At 48.1% G+C, this 5,692-nt stretch overlaps 1 pseudogene; it reads right to left on the bottom strand.

The window, feature by feature from the left end:
• Positions 1 to 1,153: 1,153 nt before the first annotated feature.
• LOC123397064 lies at positions 1,154 to 2,847 on the bottom strand (annotated as a pseudogene).
• Between the last annotated feature and the right edge of the window lie 2,845 nt (positions 2,848 to 5,692).

Here is a 5,692-nt window from a genome sequence, read left to right as displayed (position 1 = left end):
CTCACGTACATTTTTATTGTATTAGAATTTTTTGTAAACTTGGATGCATAAGTTTTTAAAATTGATAACAATTTTGTTAAAACATAGTGGATTTTATATATTTCTAAATTTAAAAGTACTTTTGAAAATTTCAAAATTCATAAACACTTTAAAAAATTGGTGGTATTTCTTATAAACTGGTGAATATTTAAAAATTGATGAATATTTTACTAAAAAACTTGAATAAATTTTAAACAATTGAAGCATTGTTCTTATGGTGTGATGGAAACACACTATTTGTGTGGAATTATTGTTTTTCAATTGATAGAAGCACTATTCCTTTAATTTGGTAACATTTTTGTGTGCTTTCCAAATATTTATTTTCTGTGTGACATAAACAATATGTACAGTGATGAAGTATTTGCTTCAGAAAATGAATCATATGTGAGCACATCATAAATATACGTTGACAGAAATTTAATTCATTTCTTTCAGCTAATACACAATTCTTTTTGAAACACTACAAGTACACTAATTTTACTGGCGCTTAGCCAAAATATCCAGACGCACTGAAGTAGCTGATCATAGAGCATAGAACAGTTCCGGGTCCCACCTACACCGTGCTCAGCATTGTTGGCATTATATTGGAAATAAAGAGGCACACCTGAATCAAGTGAAGTGAAAGAATTCCTCGCAAAAAAAAAAAAAAAGTGAAGTGAAAGAAAATGTATGTACAATAAAACCATTGCTACCGGGGAACATGCCATGTGTTGTGTTGCGAACGGCGGTGATTGTGGTTGATGCTTAATTTGTTAGCTCAAGATGATGTTTTTGTTATGAATTCTTGTTTTTTCCCCTCTGAGCAATTTGGTAGCGTGCTTACTCAATAAATTGACTTGCTCTGACATAGTACGAAGCCCAAGTATAATTAGTATTAGTTTTTTTTACCATAAAAAATGCATTTTATTATCTTAAAATGAAGGATCAAGTGCTTCTATATAGCTTTGATGCAACACAACCGATATCAACGTGTAAAAGAAAGCAAACTCATACAACAGTCTTCGTTTTCAGAAAACCAACGAGGATCGTGAAAATAAACATATCACAGCAAGCATTCATGCATATATATGCTTGCTCTTGGAAGAATTTGGTCGTAGGTGTCACTGCTCGCTCATTAGAGGTAACCCGTATCGGATGGAGTGTGGTATGCAGTAGCGACAGAGGAACGCGTCGAAGACCCGTGGCTTGTCTCCAGCTCCAAGACACGGTGCGTAGGAGGCACGCGCAGCTCTGCGTCCTGGGGCCGGAGGAAACTCATAACTTGCGCCATGGACGGCCGCTGGCTACTGTCGGGGTGCGCGCACTCGCTCCATCTCCTGCTGGTCGAAGTCTCCGCCGAGCCTCACGTCTGCCGCGTCGAGAACAGCATTTTGGTCATGCATATCGCGGACACGTCCCAGGAGCGTCGCCGCCGCCGAAGCTCCACCCGACTGCCCTGCAGGCGGGGTCGGCCGCCTGCCGCTCGCGATCTCCAGGAGCAGGACGCCGAAAGCTGTAGACGTCGGACTCGGCGCATGGCCTGCGGCTGTTGACGAACTCCGGGTCTATGTACCCGATGGTCCCGGCGACGACCTCCGTGGTGCGCGGATCGGCTCCGTGTTGGAGGAGCCTGGCCAGCCCGAAGTCGCCGAGCTTGGCCTCGCCGGACGAGTCGATCATGACGTTGCTAGACTTGATGTCGCCGTGCACCACGCAGTACTGCTCCACCTCTGTGTGGAGATAGCGCAACGCCGAGCCCAGGCCCAGGGCGATCTCGAACCTTCAAAATTTCTTGTGAATACCTGAACATATATATATATTGCGAATTTGCGACAGGTAGTGATTGATTCAGTCAGGCGGTGTGTACGTACCTTTCAACCCATGTGAGGAGCCATTAGGGGCTGGGCTATGGAGACGCTTGCCTAGGTTACCCCCCGGCACGAGCTCATACACGAGCAGGAGGCCGCCGTCGTCGCACTCGCACCAGCCCAGCAGCTGCACAATGTTGCGATGGCTCAGCCGCGTTGTTGCCTTCACCTCGGCCTCGAACTCCTTCCTCCCCTGAGCCGACGACTCCGGCCTGAGCGCCTTGACGGCGATGTGACGGCCCGCGCCTTCATTGTTTAAGAAGCCACGGTATACCGAGCCGAACCCGCCCTGCCCGATCCTCTGGTTCTCTGCGAAGTTGCCCGTCGCGGCGGCCAACTCGGCGTAGCGGTACCGCCGGGGCATTGCAGGCTCTTCGAACTGCGGTATTGGCGTAGATCCTCCCCCGCGACCTTCGTTGCTCGGCTCTTCTCTCCTTCTGGAACACCACCATGACACAAGGCCTGCTATGCAGGAGAACAAGAACAACACGGAGAGAAGCACGCCGGAGATGAGAAACAGCCCACCGTAGGTCTGATAAGATAGCGACTCGGTATACAGCCACTTCGTCGCGGTGTGGCAGACATCGGCGTCGGCCCCGCAGATTCTTCTCGTGCACAGATCCAAACGCATCGAATAGGCGTAGTACATCTTGTGTTCGGCCTCGCAAACCCCTACCGGGGAGGTGCTGTTCCAAGGCTTGGATATCCAGTCCATGTCCGGATTGTGGGACATGGATTCTTGAGAGCACAACATCTCGTTGACCCAGCCTGCTTCTTCCCAGGGGATGTTGCAGAACGGCGGGATTGGGCAGTAGTGCACAGCCTCTTTCTCCCTGTAGTTCTTGAGGGCAGGACGGAGGTTCCAAGAAACCATGAGAGGACAGAGTTCGAACATGATGGGGTAGGTTACAATGAAGAGCAGTAACAAATGGGGGGATCTCAAGGTGAATGAGGCAGCCATGGTTCAGACTTCCATAGCATTGCCAGGCTTCCAGTAGATGAAGGGGGTGTTTCTTTTCACGGACTTTTTGGTGTAGGGATTAAAAAAAAGTCGCTTTTAGTCCCATGTGAAAGAAACAAGACGGAATTTTAGGGACTAAAAGGGGGTATGTGGGACTAAAGAAAGAAGTCCCCTATGAAAAGAACTTTTTGGGATTTTTTTGGCACTTTTCCAACAGTGTCCCTACTATTAACATGCCATTTAATAACCTCTAGTATATTATTAGGGATAACATGGTCTTTTTGCATGTCATTTAATGACCCCTAGTCCATTTTTAGTCCTCGGAAAGAAACGGATAGGGACTAGAGACTTTTTAGTTGGGACTAAAAAAAAGTCCTAGGACTTTTTAAAGAAACAGGGCCGAAGACTAGCCTTTTGCATAAACAAGTGGGCGTCGTGTTTGACTTTAGAGCCGTGTTGACGTCTGAATAGCTGCAATACTTAAGTAAGAGGGTGTTTGGATCACTAGAGACTAGAGACTAGAGACTAGTAGTAGTCACTTTTAGTCAGTAAACCTCCAAACACCCCTGACTAATGGGTGACTAAAACTAGTTTAGTCCCTAGTCACCCCACCCCCAACTAAAAGTGACTAAAATCTCTCCTCTAATTAATTGGCGGGCCCATCCTGTTGCGGGCGACGCATCCGCCCCATCCCCTTCGCACGCACTCCTTTCCAGCGCCGCTCCCCTATCCACCGCCGAGCGCCCCTTTCCACCGCCGAGCGCCGCTCCCCTTTCAACCGCCGCCGCAGCACTCCGCCGCGCCGCTCCCGCAGTCCGCCGCTCCCCTTTCCACCGCCGCCGCAGCACTCCGCCGCGCCGCTCCCGCAGTCCGCCGCTCCCCTTTCCACCGCCGCCGCAGCACTCCGCCGCGCCGCTCCCGCAGTCCGCCGCTCCCCTTTCCACCGCCGCCGCAGCACTCCGCCGCGCCGCTCCCGCTCCCCGCAGATCCGGCGTCTTCCGTTGGACGGCGCACCGTCAATCATGGATGGCGACGGCGAACTCCCCTTCGATTTCTTCTCGCAGACGGCGTCGTCCGGTGCTGCGGTGCACCACATCGACGAGGACGTGTGGGGGATGACGCCCCCTCGTCTCCGGGGATCCGCCGGCCGCGGCTTGGTGGCAGGGGGTCTCGGCCGCGGCTCGGTGGCCGGGGGGCTCGGCCGCGGCTCGGTGGCCGGGGGGAAAACAAACTCTATTTTGCAGGCTCTTGTGAACCAAGGCAATGAAAAGGTTAGGAGAAGTGAGGAACGTGCTCAGTCAGTAAAAAACTGTCAGAACCTTGCCATTGAGTGTGGAGCATCAGAAGAGTCAGTTGAATACTTTGTTGCTTGTGATTTATTCAAGGAGAAACACAACAGAACTGTCTTCCAGAACATGAAGACCCCTGAAGCTAGGTTGATATGGTTGAAGAGATGGTGCAGGGCGAAGAACATGTATGCAGCAGATGGCGAGATATGAAGGCAGAATGATCCGTGTCAGCTAGTCTTGTGTCTTGAGTCATGTGTGTCCTCTTGTGTCTTGAGTCGTGGATGACATGATTTGTGGACTAATGTGGCCTTAATCATTATGTTTCTGGACAAATTATTATCTACCGATCTGTGTATTTGCATGTGTTGATGATATGTTCATTATGTCTGTAGACTTCATGATTTCTATTTGTTTGTGCTTTTCTTGCAGAATGAGGATGAATCTAGTGATGAGGACAGTACAGACCAAGATGATGAGTCTAGTGATGAGGACATGACTGATGAAGATGATGACTCTAGTGATGACGAAGAAGAATATACAAGGACCAACAGAGTGCTAGCACTACTCTAGTTGAGGCGGCAGAGGCTCAACAAACTAGGTATGGTCGCCCACATGTTTGGTATGTACTACATGGATCGTTTCATGGTTAAAGGGGAAAGGAGAATTTTAAAAGCTAAAGAGTCTGGATATGAATGGGTAGTGAGAACTCTAGGAAACAGAACAGATTGCTACAAAATGTTTAGGATGTACCCCATCGGTGTTTGATAAACTACATAATCTGCTAGTGTTGTCTTATGGACTGAAGTCAACCAAGAAAATGTCATCAGTTGAGAGTTTAGCTCTCTTTTTATATATAGTTGGATCTCCCCAATCTGTTAGACATGCTGAGAATCGGTTTATCAGGTCCATGGAGACAGTCAGTAGAAAGTTTAACAAAGTTTTGGAATGTATGGTTAAGCTTTCCATTGACATCATTAAGCCACGAGATCCTGAATTTAGAGTTGTCCATGAAAGGTTAAGAGGTGCTCAGTGGTACCCATGGTTCAATGATTGCATTGGAGCAATAGATGAGACTCATGTGCCGGTTGTGGTGCCACCAAACAAGGTTCCCCAGTATTTAAGCAGACATGGTTACTGTAGTCAGAATGTTATGGCTGTGTGTGATTTCGATATGAGATTCACTTTTGTGCTTGCGGGGTGGCCTGGATCGGTCCATGATATGAGGCCATTCAAGGATGCTCTTAACCGGTTTGGTCACAAGTTTCCACATCCACCTTCAGGTACGAATGATACTCAGTACAATAGTTTTATGCCTTACATTGACATTTGCTAAAATGCATTGCCATGAACAGGGAAATTTTATCTTGTTGACTCGGGCTACCCCAACAAACAGGGTTATCTTGCACCGTATAGGGGCCAAAAGTATCATTTTCAAGAGTTCCATCAAGGCACCATGCCGAGAGGTAAAAAGGAGCACTTCAATTATACTCATTCTAGACTACGAAATGTCATTGAGCGTTGTTTTGGAGTCTTGAAAAATAAGTGGAGGATTCTTT

This window comes from Hordeum vulgare, chromosome 5H (genome assembly GCF_904849725.1).
Source record: "Hordeum vulgare subsp. vulgare chromosome 5H, MorexV3_pseudomolecules_assembly, whole genome shotgun sequence".
Lineage (NCBI taxonomy): Eukaryota > Viridiplantae > Streptophyta > Magnoliopsida > Poales > Poaceae > Hordeum > Hordeum vulgare.
Note: the sequence above shows the minus strand (reverse complement) of the source record. Positions and strands in the feature narration are given on the sequence as shown.